Here is a 19,535-nt window from a genome sequence, read left to right on the forward strand (position 1 = left end):
CTGATGGCGTAGTCGGCAGAGAGTAGTGCAGCTCCACCTGTAATAGAGTTTCCGGTGAAATTACAATAAGATCTTTTTTCATTCCAGTTCATTCCTGATTGCCGGGGAGAGACAGTCACGATGATTACAATGTAGAATAACGAGAGAGACAGACACTGCATGAGGGTGTGCTGACAGCTTCTACAGGATATTAAAAGAGAGTTGGAGAATTGAACGGGGCGATGACTGATTGGAGAGAGAAATATTATGTGGAACGAACCTTCGAGAACTAAGGAGCTGCCAAGGGCAGCGTTCTATTGTTTGAGTCTTCTCATGTCTGCCGCAGGCAGGGACATTACAGCCCAGACACAGAATGCTGCCTGCCTACCTGAGTGGCTTGTCAAGTATAAATTAAAGCGATAGCTAGCTGCTGTGTGGTATTGTATGTAGGCTATGCATCCATTTTACTGTTTACCACTTAGTTCTATCCTCAAGTACTAAGGCTCTGGTTTGAGAGTGTCACAGACAACTGTACAATCAGACAGCAATGCATTCAATCAAACCTCCAAACCATAACACATATGCCTCCTACAGTCTGATTTCCGAGGCACCTTTTTTGTTATTCCGAAACCTACATATTCATGAGTCTCTGTGGGGAAGGAAGCTGTACTCATAATTAGCATGCAATTGCAGTGTTTAAACCTGGCTACACCGCCATACAATAGGCCTTCTCTTCCTTCCTCATTTTTTATTCAGTAATTTCATCCTCATAAGCCCCTGTCCAACGAGACGGTTGTTTATATGGTGTTTATGTGTTTATGTGTTTATGTCTGGGTCTGGAGAAAATGTTTTGAGGCAGAGTGACACAGATAGAGCCAGAGGCACTGTTGCGAGTGAATAGAGATTCTGAGAAAAAAGGAAAAATGTAATTTTCCTTGACAATTTCAATTCTGAGAAAAACGTAGCTAAAGTAACTTCAGCAGCTAAGAATACAGGTAATACGCCACCTTTTTGTTGGAGTAGCTGTTTATTAAATATCACAATGCTTCCCAGGCATCTGAAACGAATGGGGTTTTGGCTTGTTGATGGAAGATAGCAGCAGTCTGAAATATTACTTGACTATCAGAGAGGGGATTAGGTACTGCAGTAGTTGCACTGTCTGCTGTTGTTGTGTCTACCTGCATTGAGGAAGAAACCCTGAGGAAGTGTGGATATTAGTGATGAAACGCTTCATCAAAGTAAAGAAGTTAGTTCTTGAAGGTAAATAAGAGTGCTTGAAAGGGTTTAATCAACCATTTCAATTGTACACAGTTTGAGGCGAGAGAAAACCTCTCTAATATCCTAGAGTTAAACTCTCATTTACTAGTAGCTTCACTCCAGGAACTTTATTTTCCAAGCAATGCAAGGCAGTTGCTACAGAATACAATACACCTACAGTGAAAGAGATAAGTATCTAAGTACTAAGTAATATTGTTGTGTTATAGTATATACACTGAGGGGTAATATACAGTAAAAAGGAAAGACAGAGTGAGGCAAAATCTTCTTTCAAGATTCATCTAGAGATGTTTCATCAACACTAAAACCATGTACGTCATACTGCAGTTTGCCGAATATGTAACATGTATGTGTAACAATCCTGGGAAATAACAGAATCCCTGATTCAAACCCCCCAGCATTTTGACCAGGTTCCATCTGCACTGACATAAAGTGGGGAGCTTTTTCATAACTAAATCAATTTCAGAGAGGTGCGAGAGAGAGGGGGAAACAATGTGCATGTTCCTCCATGAACATCAAATGAACAGTAAAAAAAAAATCAGTGACCAGAAATCACATTGTTGTGAGGCTTTGCCAGATGGCTGCTTGTAAAGCAGAACAATTAAGTGGTTGGTGTACAGAGGCACTGTGTGGAGACGAGGCTCTGGGGAGAGAGGAAAAAGCCCAGTGCTTCAAAATCGAGAGGGGGATCAAACTCCCAAACCAAATCACATCAGTCTGTCGTGTCACACAAAACAAAAGAAAGTCCTATTCCTGTATTGTTCCAGCAGCGAAACAAAAGGTTGTTGATCTGTCTTGCTCACAGACTGAGGTCTCTCTTGGTCTCTTGCAGCTGACTTGGCTGGCTGCTGACCAAACCAAAGAGATAGTAACTGCGTGATTAAATAACAAAAACAGCAAACAGACTAGTCAGGGAGAATGGAAAAACCCTTTCATAGAATTCCACCGGGGCCCAAAAATTAGACATCGTTGGGTTGTTGGTGTCAGAAGTGGGATTAACATAAAGGAACAACTTTACCTGACATTGCAACTGTGAGGGAGAGATGAGAGAAAACAGAAAGGTTCTTAGCTGAAAACCCAGAGGCAAGATCAAGCCTTCAGGCTCTAAAAATGATCTTTCTTCTGATTGATATGCTTAAACATTGTTCTGAACTTAGACAAAGCCCAGGAATCCAGTCTTAAAGGGGTCTGAACACAACGTCTGAAACCGCTGTGAAACATTTAGTCATTTTTGTTCCTAGCCAGACCGCAGGGGAATGACAGATGCAAAATGGTTCCAAACACCAGATCCTAGACCCGATGAATCGCCTGTCTGAATGGATGCTGAGACTTCTGAACGACACAGGAAAATGAGAGATGAGAACTTAGCGACTGAGATTTGGTTGGCAGAAGCAAGCAGCAATGGGCATGAATTGGGCAATGCCCTACCATTCATTGCTCTGATAGACAGTGCTGGAAAGCAGAGAGACTGTGGGGCCATAGATCTTAATAAGAGACATATGAAGAGATGTAATGTTAAAAGGTCATGCAATAACCCACTAAAAGGGCAAAAAGTGAATAATTGAGGGGGAAAAGCTGATTGGAACTGTTCAAAACCAAAACTGCTCTAACTCTTCATTATCCTTCCTCATAGCAGATCCCATTGCTAGATGCTGGGATAAAAATTGTTTTTAATTCAACAAGAAGAAAACCATCTCTACCCTCTTGAAAAACAACTTAGAGAAGTGCTGTCAACACAGAGAATGCGGTAGAAAATGTTCTGCAGAGTCGGGGGCCCATAAAGAAACAGTAAACCGATAATAAGGCCCATAATAAAAGGGACTGTGATAGCACATTGTCTCAGGCTAATCTAAACCCTTAATATACACCATTAACAATCACATCTTCGGGATAAATCACAAGAGCCTCCCATCAGCAAAGCGCTTGCATGCCAAAGAGAAACAGAGAGAGAGAGAGAGAGAGAGAGAGAGAGAGAGAGAGAGAGAGAGAGAGAGAGAGAGAGAGAGAGAGAGAGAGAGAGAGAGAGAGAGAGAGAGAGAGAGAGAGAGAGAGAGAGAGAGAAAGAAAGGGAGGAGAAAAAATTAAGGGGGAAAAAGAATGAAGAGAATGCTTCAGTAGAGGATGGTGTCGAGAGAAAAGGCAGCAAATACAGCTTTTAATAATCTCTGCTGTCATCAGCATAACTTATCTCAGGAAGGCGACCAGCATTGGACAAGCTGTCAGAGTGTTTATCTGTTGGAACATATACACAATGCAGAGGCATTCAGACACACACACACACACACACACACACAAACACACACAAACACACACTTCTCACCCCTAAGGCACATTAGCTGCAGCAGAATCTCTCCTCAAATAACAGAATCCATTGAAGCCTTATTGAAAATGACTTTTGGAGAATATCACATTAAGGGTAAGGAAAGATATTTGCAGGTGTTTGCCGGAAGAGCACAGTGGATCGTTGGTGAGAGACATGTAGGATGGTGGAAACTTAAGCGTGAATGAATAATGGAGGGAAAAACATTAACATTTACAGACTGGGTCCAATCGGTGAGAGGAGACGTATTTTTTCTTCTTTATCTCGACACTTGGAGTGACCTTGAAAAATGAGAAACAGGCAACAAAGACAGCAAGAAGAAATAGGAAACAGTCCACGCCTGAAACAAAACAACAACAGCAGGAACAGGGAAATGTGTCTGATGCACAAACAGATTCACTACACCACCTAGGCTCTCTGGCTTTTTGATAATAAACTAGGAAGTCAATGAGTATTTCCACTGTGTGAAATTAAGATATTAGATAAGAACCAAGAGTAAGCACTGTAGGTCCTGTATAGCTACTGCAGGTATCCTCAAGGTTTAGAGCTTTGGGCAAGGTCGCTGGTTTGAATCCTGGAGCCGACAAGGTGAAAAATCTGTCGCTGTGCCCTTGAGCAAGACACTTAACCCGAATTGCTCCAGGGGCGCTGGGCAATAGTGACCCTGGCTGTAACCCCACTCCCTACGGGTGTCTCAGGGGGAGTTGGGATATGTAAATAACACATTTCCATTACACATTTGTAACAGGACAAATATAAGCACCTCCTAAATGTATTATTATTATTTGTCACGTGTTACTGAGCACAGTGTTGAGGAGAAAACCTATGAGACAGGAAAGTTTCAATCTCCCAATTTACCTAACCCGAACTTTCATGGAACTGTATGCATATAACAACCAAGAGTGAGCCCAAGATACAGCATTTGTCATAAGTTACTGGACGCAGGGGAAAAACTAAGAGACATGAAAGTTTACATTTCACAAATCAGACTTTTATGACACTTTATGCAAGTTACTGGACAGGGAAAAACTATGAGACAGGAAAGTTAAAATTTAACAACTCATACTTCCATGGCACTTTAGGCCTTCATGACATCAATACATGCTTCCATTCACAACCAAGAGTGAACACCAGAAAAGGTATTTGTGACAAGTTACTGAACACATGGGCGAAAACAACTACGAGACATGAAAGTTTAAATCTCACTATGGACCTAAGTCATTCTTTCATGGCATTTTAAGCATGGCATGGCACTGCTTTCATTCACAAATGCACTCTTGAAGTGCTTTGAAGAACTATAGCGGAAAAAAACGCTGACATTTGGAGGATGTTTTTAAGTGACCTCACATACTGTCTCGTGGATATCTCTGTCACGTTCAATGCTCCTCTTTCACTCCTGATTGTGCATCTTCAAGCGTCTTAGTTTGACCTCATGTTCTCCCCTGTTCTCTACATTCCAGAAAGCTCTTTTCCAGAATAAATCTTTAAATAAACATATAAAAGTTGGCGTTTCCCCTACCAGGAGTGATTATTTTTTGCATGAGGGCGAAGAGAGCTTTTTAGGTCACAGCGAGACTAATCCACTAGCGAGTCAGCAACATCTGCCTTTTTTCCGCTCATTGGCTAGCATCAGCACTGTCCTGAAATGCAACTGTGTTGACTCATCATGTGGTCACCTCAGAACCTCTTCTGACCTGACAACACCCTAACACTCATTCTACCCTTTCCTCAAAATGGATCGTGGTTGTCGTGTGTGAACTGGTGGAGTTACGCTTGGGTCAGTGCACAGCAGCAGGCTAGGGGAAGCTGAGGCCGAGGCACTGGGGGGGCTGATGCTGGACTATGACATACTGTAGCTAAGGATATTGCATTTGCCGGCTGCATGGCATTCAGGACGAAAGGTATGAATGTGAACTGGTACAGGCCATGCTCAGGAGTGTTGTTACTGATGATAAGTGAAACCTCAGAGTCAGAGGAATGGACTTTAAGCAGACGTGAGGAGGTAGGTGAGCTCTCTAGTGAGGAAGGATCCTGACCATAAAGTGTCTGGGCCTGGGGGTGTAGACAGTATATTAAAGCGTTCAATAGAATAATTAGTTGCAGAGGTAAAACAATGGAAGATACAGTAGATTAAATTCCGTTTTTCATTTTCTTATGTAATGTACAGGTAACTGCCAAAATAATGGAAACACTTGAGTAAATGAGGGATACAAAGTCTATTGAAAGCAGGTGCTTCCACACAGTCATGCAAAAATGCCCAGTTTCCCATTATTTTGACTACCATGGCTAGAAGAAGAGATCTCAGTGACTGTGAAAGACGGGTCTCAAAGGAGCATATGGGGTTTAAAGAGTGTATGTGTGTGTGTGTGTGTGTGTGTGTGTGTGTGTTTGGTTTTACTATCCTTGTGAAGACAATGATAGTAAAATAAGGAACATTTGGACAAATGGGGGCATTTCGCCATTCCCCACAAGGAAAAGGGCTATTTTAGCCTTAGGGATTAGGTTTAGGTTAGGGTTAGAATTAGGGTTAGGGTTAGAATTAGGTTTAGGAGTTAGGTTTAGGTTCAAGGTGAGGGGTTTGGGGCTAAGGTTAGGGTTAGGGTTAGGGTTAGGGTTAAGGTTAGTTTTAGGTTAAGGGTTAGGGTTAGGGTTAGGGGTTAGGGAAAATAGGATTTTGAATAGGAATCAATTGTTTGGTCCCCACAAGGATAGTAAAACAAACGTATGCTAAATGACTTAAATGTAAATGTATGCGCGTGTGTGTCTCAGTCACCAGATCTCAACTCAATTGAACACTTATGGGAGATTCTGGAGTGGCGCCTGAGACAGTGTTCCCCACCATCATCAACAACGTCTCGTGGAACAATGGTGTCGCATCACTCCAATAGAGTTCCAGACACTTGTAGAATCTATGCCAGGCGCATTGAAGATGTTCTAGAGGCCTGTGGTGTCCAAATGGCCTACTAAGACACTTTATGCTAGTGTTTCCTTTATTTTGACAATTACCTGTACTTCTTCTTTAAATTCATTTTTTCATCAAGCTTTATTTAAACATCAGTCTGTTTTAGACTGTTTTGTGATCATTTACAGGATATCTCTACTGCCCCCAATCCTGCTGCTTTTCGTTTGTGGATGGAAGAGTTCATGGCCCCATTTCTCTTCACTATAAGCCTTGGGGGGTGATTTGAAAAAGGTGTGTGACTTCACACATCATCTGTTCTAACCTGCCCCTTGGCATTTTGGGTAAGTCAATAATCCACCTCCCTTTAGTTGGATGCTGCTGAAGTATCTCTACGCCTCTCTAAAGACTGCCACTCTTTCAAAACATTTCAGAAATCACAAAAAAATAGAGTTACTCAGAGTAAGTGAGGGAAATAAATGGTTTGTACCTTTTCCGTGATTGTACGGAATCTTGCCATGCCATAATGAATGAGGGGCCATAAACAAACTCTTGATTCATACAGTGAGCGAAAAAAGTATTTGATCCCCTGCTGATTTTGTACGTTTGCCCACTGACAAAGAAATGATCAGTCTATAATTTTAATGGTAGGTTTATTTGAACAGTGAGAGACAGAATAACAACAAAAAAATCCAGAAAAACGCATGTCAAAAATGTTATGAATTGATTTGTATTTTAATGAGGGAAATAAGTATTTGACCCCCTCTCAATCAGAAAGATTTCTGGCTCCCAGGTGTCTTTTATACAGGTAACGAGCTGAGATTAGGAGCACACTCTTAAAGGGAGTGCTCCTAATCTCAGTTTGTTACCTGTATAAAAGACACCTGTCCACAGAAGAAATCAATCAATCAGATTCCAAATTCTCCACCATGGCCAAGACCAAAGAGCTCTCCAAGGATGTCAGGGACAAGATTGTAGACCTACACAAAGCTAGAATGGGCTACAAGACCATCGCCAAGCAGCTTGGTGAGAAGGTGACAACAGTTGGTGCGATTATTCGCAAATGGAAGAAACACAAAATAACTGTCAATCTCCCTCGGCCTGGGGCTCCATGCAAGATTTCACCTCGTGGAGTTGCAATGATCATGAGAACGGTGAGGAATCAGCCCAGAACTACACAGGAGGATCTTGTCAATGATCTCAAGGCAGCTGGGACCATAGTCACCAAGAAAACAATTGGTAACACACTACGCGTGAAGGACTGAAATCCTGCAGCGCCCGCAAGGTCCCCCTGCTCAAGAAAGCACATATACAGGCCCGTCTGAAGTTTGCCAATGAACATCTGAATGATTCAGAGGAGAACTGGGTGAAAGTGTTGTGGTCAGATGAGACCAAAATTGAGCTCTTTGGCATCAACTCAACTCGCCGTGTTTGGAGGAGGAGGAATGCTGCCTATGACCCCAAGAACACCATCGCCACCTTCAAACATGGAGGTGGAAACATTATGCTTTGGGGGTGTTTTTCTGCTAAGGGGACAGGACAACTTCACCGCATCAAAGGGACGATGGACGGGGCCATGTACCGTCAAATCTTGGGTGAGAACCTCCTTCCCTCAGCCAGGGTATTGAAAATGGGTTGTGGATGGGTATTCCAGCATGACAATGACCAAAAAAACACAGCCAAGGCAACAAAGGAGTGGCTCAAGAAGAAGCACATTAAGGTCCTGGAGTGGCCTAGCCACGTACAAAATCAGCAGGGGATCAAATACTTTTTTCCCTCACTGTATCTAGCCATAACTCTGGTTGACTGAAGGGCATCATACTCTGTATGCAGAATCCAAAACTAAATTTCCACCTCGCTGTCGGGTGTAAATCGCGTTGTGGAATGAATGGCACACATGTGCATTGTTTAACTGCAACCAGGGTTGTTTTTCGGGCTGGGATCTGGGGTTAAATAAGATGGATTAAAGGCAATGCAAACATATAAGATGTCTCCACTCTTGCTTTCTAAAAGGTGTGTTTGATGGTGTACTATCAAACATATTCACTGCCCTACATCCTGCTGCGTTCCCCTCAAAGGATATGTGTTTTGTTGTTTCCAGCAACTCTCCAAAGAGATATATAAAAAGGAGAACTCTCAGAGAGAGTGAAAGTGAGAGGAAGCCATATTCCACCTCTTACATCCTATATCTGTTTCCTCCTTCTCCGTCTCTATAAGTCATTTCAGAGCCAATCATGTGGAAACGTATAACTCAGGCATGAGGAGATGGGCTGAGTTGATCTGAAGGAGGAAGTCAAGAAAAAAACATCCCCAAACTTCAGGAAGAGAAGAGTGAAGAAGTAACATTCTGACTAATCTTTTTCATGTAAATGGATAATGTTGTTTTCCATCCCAGGTTCAGAGGAATTAGATAAGTCTGGCAATGAGGCTGACTTCTTGGTGTCTCTTGACACATCCCTGTCACCTTCTCTCAATCCCCAGAATGCTCTCAGAACTATGTCACAGCGTTTGCAAAAGTCCATCCATAATCTCAATGGATTTAAGCCCTGTTCACTATCGTGCGGTAGGGGCAATTGGTAAGCAAATCAAAAACAACACACGCTCCGAGGCCCATATCACCAGCTAGCAACCACAGGCAACCAATCAGGACCCCTCAAAACGGGTGTCAGAAAGTAGCCTTTCTTATAGTATTTATGTCATTTATGTCAGAAAACCAGTGACGTACTCAAGACTTCTAAGGCCACACACAGCATGACTTGTAGGCCCGATAGACTACAAGACATTGCGTCATCATGTCTGAGGCAACATGTACAGTACAGTCTGCATGCACTGGTCAGTGTACAATTTGTACTAGTACACACTGGCCTGTACATCCTTGGATTAATTATTAAGTCCATATTTCCAATTTGGATTCATGACCAGTCCAGTGAGTTATAAAACCCCAAAACAAACCTAATATCACATCAATGAGTTAGAGGGTCGTACAAATCGAATGACAACGTCTGTGCCCCATGAAAAAACAACAATCAGTGAAGCATTCGTGCTCAAGTGGAAAATAATTTTGCCTTTATCACTGACATGTGGCGGCTTGATGAGATTTTGATCTTGATTACTGAAAACAAAACCGAGAACTGCGGCTTCAAAAGGGAGCTGCTCTTGAGTCACAATTGTGTTGAAAACCCATAATATAAGCCTGCTGGCGGTTAGAGCTGATGATGAAATCCAACCATTTACTGTTATGACAGGAAGTAAATTAGAGTGTGCTTCAGGATATGAGGGGAAAACCCAAGAGTATGTAATTAAAAAGATACACATTTAAATATTGAATGAGTGATTAATGTATCAGATCCCAGGAAATGGGAGGGGAGAAGGACGTGCCCATTGAAATAACTAGACACCCTATATGGAGAGCAAAACTATGAGATGGTTTTTCATAGCAGTTTCACTGTAAAAAGGATATTGTACATCAAGTGATTCTCTCAAATCCTTACAATGCCATGGACTAAAGCCTATCTGTTGATGCAAAGGACTATGTTGGCAAATCTTTTGTTTTGAGGCGAGTCCAGGATGACATCTGCTTAGGAATAATCTAGATTGAGGGCTCTGATATGGAATATACTGTAATATACTGACTTGAGGATAACACAATATGATAAACATAGATATTCTACAATATTTGAGAATCGATCTGAAAACCTATACCGTCAGACGTTTATATGACTATCAAAATTAGATCTCAGTCATAGCCCTTTTCTGAGACTTCCTACTTGTGGAAGTATTGGATTTCAATAAAAAGTTATATAGCGCCTCTGCGGTTTTGAGGTAACGTCCAAGTCCAATTGTAATAGGTCAGAGAAATTAGGTACCGCCCCTTCTCTCCGCGACACAGGCCTTATTATAGGCACTGACCTGTGAGCTCACTCAGCAAAATGGTGTAATTGGAAAGGATGTCACTCCTCACCCCTGTCTGACCCAACGGTGGCACATTTGGGAGTGGGGGATGGGGGGCAGGAGGGTGTAAATAGCAAGGGAGAGATGGAAGGGATGGCCCAGATCAACCTTTCCCTTTCTAGCTTTCTGTTTATTGTCTTTCTCTCTGTGTCTTGTCTTTCTCTCTCATCTCTCTCTCTCTCTCTCTCTCTCTCCCTCATCATTTGGTGTGAAAATGTGTGTTAATGACCTGGAGAAACTGAGAGACTAAGACTAGCAGAAAATACATTCCCTAGACGATACGTTGATTAAGAAGATACATTGATGTATTGTTACATTGAGAAGGTTGTGTTATGTTGGGGATTTTGCCAGTTATGTTAGCTAAGAGTGTTGTATTTTCACAACCTCTATACAACATACTGGTTCTGTTGAGTTGAAGTTAAGTCAAGAATGTTGTGTGAGAAGAATTTAAGTTTCCTAGAAGATATGTTGGATTGAACAGTCAAAAGCTACGAGTTACGTTTCCATCTAGCTATATTGAGTGTGTTGTGTTTTCGCAGCCTCTGTATGTACGATATGCTGGTCCTGTTGAGTTGGAGTGGAGTCAGGGATATGATGTGAGAAGTCGGCTACATACAGGCAGGCTCATCTCTAAGAGGTTTCAGCATCTGGCATCCAGGCATCTGTAGGCTATAATTTTACCTTACATTGCTCTGCTGCAGTTGCATAGCCGAAGACATGACTTTCTGAATTCCTTCCAGCCTTCTGACTGAGCGATTAAGTGACAAGATACATGCTGTGAGTGTTTCTTCAGTAAGCATACTATAAATGCCCTTAGGAGCTAGGATCTGCAGTATGGGAGATCATTTTTTGGCCACCAACACAAAAGTTGAAAAGGGTACACCAAAGCAAATTCCCCATTCATTACATGCTAATGAAATTTCGCACTTGGGCGCTTTATACGCAAATCATCACACAATGCAAATCAAACGCTTCTGTGTTTCTATACCTGTGTACCTATTTGCTAAGAATGAATAATTAATTAGCAATAAACTGCTCAACCGCCATGGGATGATACAAAGAAGAGAAGAAGAGAGGAGGCAGATCTCAATAACTTTGAAGAAAGTATTATTGCAAGAGTTCAATTATCATTGTTAGGGTACACGGTAAACAGTCTGCCTTCATTTCGCTCACATCCCTGAAACATCCCATTGAGATATGGGACCACTCCATTGAATATTATTCACAGGAATTACTGATCTGCTTCCATTGTTTAAGGTCAGGGCGTTCATTAAAATTGACAGGCTGACTTTGAGATACTTGAAGGCATTGACTGGTGCCTTGACCTTTATTGAAAAGTCAGCATCTGTCCTGCCATTTGGGCCGACAGCATGGATGCCGTGGTATAAACAGACTCTAACGGTCTCTCCGGACCCAAAATCTTCTTAGCATAGCTGTGATCTCAATTAACAATTAATATTATGGATATAGAGGAACAGAGCTAAATTAATGCAGAGACATAGCAAAGTGTATGGCTACAATCAGTTGTTGATTCATGGGTATGAACTATCATTTTCTGGAAGTTTCTGACTAGTATTTAGATTGATCCCTCTCTAACTCTCTGTTTCTACTCGTTCTCTCTCTACATCCCTCACTCTCTCTAGCTCCCACCAGGTCTCATTTGAACAAAGTCGAATATGATCATATGTGCCCTGGTTTTGTTGATACGGAATCCCAGCACTGTGGCAACCGTCACGTTGATGTATCAGAAACCCAGCCAATCATGGGTTTGCAACGGGTGGGTTACTGCTCTAACTGCCTTGGAGGAGGGACATGACTAGGCTGAATGAATGCCCGGCCACATCTCAGAGGCTTGGGGATGTCAATGTTCTTCTAACACCCAGGACAATTTACTCCTCTTAATAACTACACCAAACTTCAATTACTTTAAATGTTGAGAAAAACACCTGGCTTCATTTTGGAAAAGCTTCACTGTTGGATGATTTATTTTGTTAGATGTTGAAATATCTATTTTCGAAGACAATTCATTTTGGATTATTTTGGGAGACTGACTCGCTGCTTTTCTCTGCTCTATAACTAATTAAAAGGAGCTTTGAGATTGAACAATGTCTTAGGTTAGATACTGAATATCCATTTTGTAAGTTTTCATTATTTCTGGGAAATTGTGTCACTTTGATTTCCTAGCAACTGACTCATACCTTGACGTTCAACAATGCAAAATAGTCTGGGTAGCCATGATTAGCTGTTCAGGAGTCTTATGGCTTGGGGGTAGAAGCTGTTAAAAAGCCTTTTGACCTAGACTTAGTGCTCCGGTACTGCTTGCCGTGCGGTAGCAGAGAGAACAGTCTATGACTAGGGTGGCTGGAGTCTTTGAAAATGTTTAGGGCCTTCATCTGACACTGCCTGGTTTAGAGGTCCTGGATGGCAGGAAGCTTGGCCCCAGTGATGTACTGGGCCATACGCACTACCCTCTGTAGTGCCTTGTGGTCGGAGGCTGAGCAGTTGCTATACCAGGCGGTGATGCAACAAGTCAGGATGCTCTCGATGGTGCAGCTGTATAACTTTTTGAGGATCTGAGGACCCATGCCAAATCTTTTCAGTCTCCTGAGGGGGAATAGGCTTTGACGTGCCCTCTTCATGACTGTCTTGGTGTGTTTGGACCATGATAGTTTGTTGGTATGTGGACACCAAGGAACCTGAAGCTCTCAACCTGTTCCACTACAGCCCCATTGATGAGAATGGGGGCGTGCTCAGTCCTCTTTTTTTTTCCTGTAGTCCACAATCATCTCCTTTGTCTTGATCACGTTGAGGGAGAGGTTGTTATCCTGGCACCACAAGGCCAGGTCCCTGACCTCCTCCCTATAGGCTGTCTCATCGTTGTCAGTGATCAGGCCTACCACTGTTGTGTCGTTGGCAAACTTAATGATGGTGTTGGAGTCATGCCTGGCCATGCAGTCATGGGTGAACAGGGAGTACAGGAGGGGACAGAGCACACACCCCTGAGGGGCTCCCATGTTGAGGATCAGCGTGGCAGATGTGTTGTTACCTACCCTTACCACCTGGGGTCAGGAAGTCCAGGGTCCAGTTGCAGAGGGAGGTGTTTAGTCCCAGGGTCCTTAGCTTAGTGATGCACTATGGTGTTGAACACTGAGCTGTAGTCAATGAATAGCATTTTCACGTAGGTGTTCCTCTTGTTCAGGTGGGAAAGGGCAGTGTGGAGTGCAATAGAGATTGCATCATCTGTGGATCTGTTGGGGCGGTATGCAAATTGGATTGGGTTAAGGGTTTCAGGGATAATGGTGTTAATGTGAGCCATGCCCAGCCTTTCAAAGCACTTCATGGCAACCGACGTGAGTGCTACAGGTCGGTAGTCATTTAGGCAGGTTATCTTAGTGTTCTTGGGCACAGGGACTATGGTGGTCTGCTTGAAACATGTTGGTATTACAGACTCAGTCAGGGACATGTTGAAAATGTCAGTGAAGACTCTTGCCAGTTGGTCATCACATGCTCGGAGTACACGTCCTGGTAATCCGTCTGGCCCTGCAGCCTTGTGAATGTTGACCTGCTTAAAAGTCTTACTCACATCGGCTACGGAGAGTGTGATCACATAGTCATCCTGAACAGCTTATGCTCTCATGCATGCTTCAGTGTTGCTTGCATAGAAGTGATTTAGCTCGTCTGGTAGGGTTGTGTCACTGGGCAGCTCGCGGTTGTGCTTCCCTTTGTAGTCTGTAAAAGTTTTCAAGCCCTGCTACATCTGACGAGCGTCAGAGCCTGTGTGGTACGATTCATCTTTGCCTGTTTGATGGTTTGTCAGAGGACATAGCGGGATTTCTTATAAGCGTCCGGGTTAGAGTCCCGTTCCTTGAAAGTGGAAGCTCTACCCTTTAGCTCAGTGCGGATGTTGCCTGTAATCCATGGCTTCTTGTTGGGGTACGTACAGTCACTGTGGGGATGACATCATCGATGCACTTATTGATGAAGCCACTGACTTATGTGATGTACTCCTCAATGCCATTGGAAGAATCCCGGAACATATTCCAGTCTGTGCTAGCAAAACAATCCTGTAGCTTAGCATCTGCGTCATCTGACCACTTCCTTATTAATCGAGTCAATGGTGCTTCCTGCTTTAGTTTTTGCTTATAAGCAGGAATCAGGATAGAGTTATGGTCAGATTTGCCAAATGGAGGGCGAGGGAGAGATTTGCACGCGTCTCTGTGTGTGGAGTAAAGGTGGTCTAGAGTTTATTTTCCTCTGGTTGCACATTTAACATGCTGGTAGAAATTAGGTAGAATGGATGTAAGTTTCCCTGCATTAAAGTCCCCGGCCACTAGGAGCGCTGCCTCTGGATGAGCGTTTTCCTGTTTACTTATGGCCTTATACAGCTCATTGAGCGCAATCTTAGTGCCAGCATCAGTTTGTTGTGGTAAATAGACAGCTATGAAAAATATCGATGAAAACTCTCTTGGTAAATAATGTGGTCTACAGCTTATCATGAGATACTCTACCTCAGGCGAGCAAAACCTCAAGACTTCCTTAGTATTAGATTTTATGCACCAGCTGTTGTTTACAAATGTACACAGAACGCCACCCCTTGTCTTACCGGAGTCAGCTGTTCTATCCTGCCGATGTAGCGTATATCCCGCCAGCTGTATGTTATCCATGTCGTCGTTCAGCCACGACTCTGTGAAACATAAGACACTATAGTTTTTAATGTCCCATTGGTAGGATATCCTTAATCTTAAGTCGTCCAATTTATTTTCAAATGATTGAACATTGGCTAATAGGATTAATGGAAGAGGCAGTTTACGCGCTCGCCGTCGGATCCTTACAAGGCACCCCGACCTACGTCCACGATATCTTTGTCTCTTTCTCATGCGAATGACGGGGATTTGGGCCTTGTCGAATGTCTGTAGAATATCCTTTGTGTCCGACTTGTTGAAGAAAAAATCTTCGTCCAATACGAGGTGAGTAATTGCTGTACTGTTATCCAGAAGCTATTTTTGGTCATAAGAGACGGTAGCAGAAACATTATGTACAGAATAAATTACAAATAACGCGAAAAACACACATAATAGTACAATTGCAGCCATCTTCTTTGGCGCCACATCACGTTAAACTTGCAGTCAGTTTACACAAGAGTAGAGACTAGTCATTGTTCACCTGGGGCGCCCTGCCCAAAGCTCAGTAGTGCAATGCTGCTTTGCATGCAGCAGTCTTGTACAACGCAGTGAGGGAGAGAGAAAGAGACAAGGGGGAAGGGAGAGAGAAAGATGGAGGGAGAGAGAGAGTAGAAAAGAGAAAGATGGTGGAGAGAGACTGCAGTATTGTTACTATGATGAATCTGAATATGTGTCTTTGAGGGAGGGAAAGAGAGAGAGGGAGAGAGGAAGTGAAAGAGACAGAGAGGGAGAGATGAAGAAAGGCTACTGTTTTACCTCCACAGGGTGCTCTCTGTAACACTCCCCAGGTGAAAGTCGTAGAGTTTGGTCAGAATCAGGATCACCTGGAAACAAAACAGACATAACATGTGTTATAAGTATGTAATAAGCCATGAAATAACTCAAAGATATTAGATAATAAACAGAAACATTTAAGAATACCACAGGTTATTCTCTCAGAAGACAAGAGAGACTGGGCAAACGTATTCTATATTCTCTTAGAAGAACACCAACCTACGTATTCCATCAAAACCAATCAAAACCAGCATAAACAACAACAACAGGTGTTTGTTGATACATTGGCATGTTATGAATGTCCCTTCGGCTCCGTCCCCAACACAACACTAGTCAAGGGGCACTATACCAGCCTGTATGCTTACTTTGAACCCTCTCTCTCTTGATCCCTCAGTGCTGCCAGGCTTGGCCCCTGACAAGTATGATCCTGCAGTCAGTCCCTCTGTTCCCATAGCTTTGGTCTGAGCGGTTTGAAGAGCGGGAAAGAGAGAGAGGAGGGAAGGGGGTCTTTGACAACACACTAAACAAGGAGACAGGTGAATCACAGACCAAGATGGCCGACCATATTGCAGAGACCCAGCGGTCAGATTTGATATCAAAACAGAGGACCAGAGAACTCAGTGTGTTTTTGACTCGCTGAAGACTGAAGTGACATCTATCACTGAATCCAAAATCAACCCCTATACCTCCTCCCTAGGCACTCCTGTAGGAAATGTTCATCTTGTAGAGTATTTGATGTTTAAAAAAGCTTATGAAGTTTCTAATTTCTAATTTCTAATTTCAAACTTGATTTTCCCTTACGGAAAATGTATCAACCCCTAAATTATATTTATTTATAATCCACATAATAATTCACATTCCTGTTGCTGCAGGATTATTTTCCTGCTGTATCAAACTGCCTCAATCCTACATCTGTAGGTGCAAGCAGTATGGCAACAGCCAGATGGTCACAGCGTCATTAGCGATGTACATTACCACCTCCGGGTTGCGTCGTTAATTCCAAGGTAGACGCTGGAATTTGTTAAAGGCAAAAACGTGGAAAAGAATGACTCGTCTCGAACCTTAATTATTTACCATTCGTCACGACAGAGATGACTTGAAAGTGCGAACGGGAAGAGGTTTTACATAATAAAAGCTTTGTTTTCTAAAGCTACAAACCAAATTGACTCTGGCTTTTTGATTTATATACTTGTCTCTTGTTAGCTTCTCCCCCTTTGCGCCAAGCGTATGCTTCCTTAAAGTGAACCAACAAGCTTGACTTCGCTGCAAGGTGATTCGCTAGCTGTCTCTCTTCATCTTGCCTGACTACATTTAGATATACAGTATACATCTGGAAAATGGAACTCAGGAGGGAGAAGGGAATAAAGCCAACACCAGTTGTAGACTTGACCTCCGTGGTCTATGTGTACAGGCTCCAGGCTTGGCCTCACTAGCCTGGCTGGCCCTTAAGAGCCCCAAGGACTGGCCTGGACCTCACTGGGGAGCCACTAATGGTTATCTTTGAGAGATGGTGCCACCACCCTGGGGCCCCTCTCCTCCTCCTAAGACTGTGAGCAGATGGTTCAGGCCAAGCAAGATTGCACTGCCAGAGAGGGCAATGTAGAGAGAGAGGAAGAAAAACATAGAAGAAGAAAATTGGATTCATGCCATGCCGGTAAAATGCAAAGCAAAACTGAGTGTTGGTAGTGTGTCTGTATCTGTGTCTGTATCTGTGTGTGTGTGTGCGTGAGCTTGCATGTTCTTGCTTAAGAGTGTGTGTGTGTGTGTGTGGAGATCCCTGCAGGCGCCTGATGTTGTCAGACATGCTCTCCTCTGCCAGGGGGTGGCACCACACAGACAGGGAGCAGTCCCCCTCCATGACAGCATGAATTGAAAATTCACATCGAATAACTAGGGCACCAGCTGAAATCCCAGACAATACTTTTGTCCTGTCAGCTTGTATCACCCTCATGGAAATCTTAATCATGTCTCTGAGAATGCCATGCTCGCCCAACCACAAACGGAATACAAACGGTGAAAGCATTAAATGTGGGGCAGTTGTGTAAAATACTCAACTTTCAGCAACTCCTTGTAACATATTGTCAAGTTTGTTTACATAGTGCTGATCTTTGTTTGCCCTGTTTAGTCGACTTACAATGGATTCAATGCAATATGGATGGCATAAACTGTAAACAAATAACTTTCACGAAGGGCCATTTTTCAAGTACATTCTCCCCTCTTTGAAAGCCCCAATTGACCTGCAATGAATGGAAGAAAATGTAGCTTGTTGACTCGCAATTAACCAACTGTGGTGAAAACATATTATTAGCATAACTAAATGTCCCATGTCCACAAAGACCAATTCAAAGTGCCAAACGCAATTTTGAATGCTGATTTAGTTCTGCGGTGAACTAATGATAGGTCACTAATGACTTTGAGAAAACAGTTAATCTCTCCTCCAAGCCAGTCAGAATTATAATTGTGTTAGCCCCGCAAATTGCTGGTGTCCATTGCCGGGGTCAATGCTAGATAGTGAATACTGACTGAGTATCTAGTCCCTCAGGAGTGTTGAATCAGTGTGGCGTGGCGGAAACGCCTGGCTAATAAAAATAACACCTCAGAATGTCTGTGTCCTTGTGGATAACTGGCTCTGCATGGTTGCATTAAGCATACAGTAGCTGTGTTATGGAACATGGAACATGTCAAAGAATACTCATTAAAACATAAATGTAGTGTAGGGAACATTAGTTGATCATTTGTTTTAATATATTTTTCTAGAGACACCTGCATAGGTGTATGTTAATGAGACTTCTGCCTGTTTACACAACAACTCTTCTCAATCAAAGACTTCAGTACCTATTCCTCTTGATAGCTATACCCCCCATAGCCACACTACTGATCAGGTCCACTCTACTCTTAAGCTCAAGGAACAGCAGCATTTGACTCCGATGCAGAGAGAGAGAGAGAGAGAGAGAGAGAGAGAGAGAGAGAGAGAGAGAGAGAGAGAGAGAGATAGGGAGAGGGGGGGACAAGAGAAGCTACATGAGCTCGTAGCCTAAACTCTGCTAAAACGAGGGGAAACGTTGGCTGTTAAAAAGTCTGTTCGGTAGCATGTTTATGTCAACTCAGGTAGTAGGGGAAATGGTGGGAAATATCCCATTAAAATGTAACACATGAATATACTGTGCAGCGTTACACATTTATTGAGTCATTCCCTCATTCCCTCTCATTGCCAATGGTATCACAAACACATACACACAAACACATGCACACACACATGACACACACCAGTGGAGGCTGGTGGGAGGAGATATAGGAGGACAGGCTCATTGTAATGGAACGGAGTCAAACATGTGGTTTCCATTTTTTATTGTGTTTGATACCATCCCAGTTATACCATTTCAGCCATTACAATGAGCCGGTCCTCTTATAGTTATTCCCACCAGCCTCCACTGACACACACACAAACACACATACACACATGCATGTACACACAGGGAGATCATTCAAGATTGAAGTCGAAATTGGATGAGGACGATGAGAAATGCCTTCAAACCAGCCACTAGGGGCAGCAGTGAGCGCTATTACCATCAAGTAGATTTTGGTAGGGCATTACATTTTACATTTTCGTCATTTAGCAGACGCTCTTATCCAGAGAGACTTACAAATTGGTGCA

The sequence above is a fragment of the Coregonus clupeaformis genome, chromosome 10 (genome assembly GCF_020615455.1).
Source record: "Coregonus clupeaformis isolate EN_2021a chromosome 10, ASM2061545v1, whole genome shotgun sequence".
NCBI lineage: Eukaryota > Metazoa > Chordata > Actinopteri > Salmoniformes > Salmonidae > Coregonus > Coregonus clupeaformis.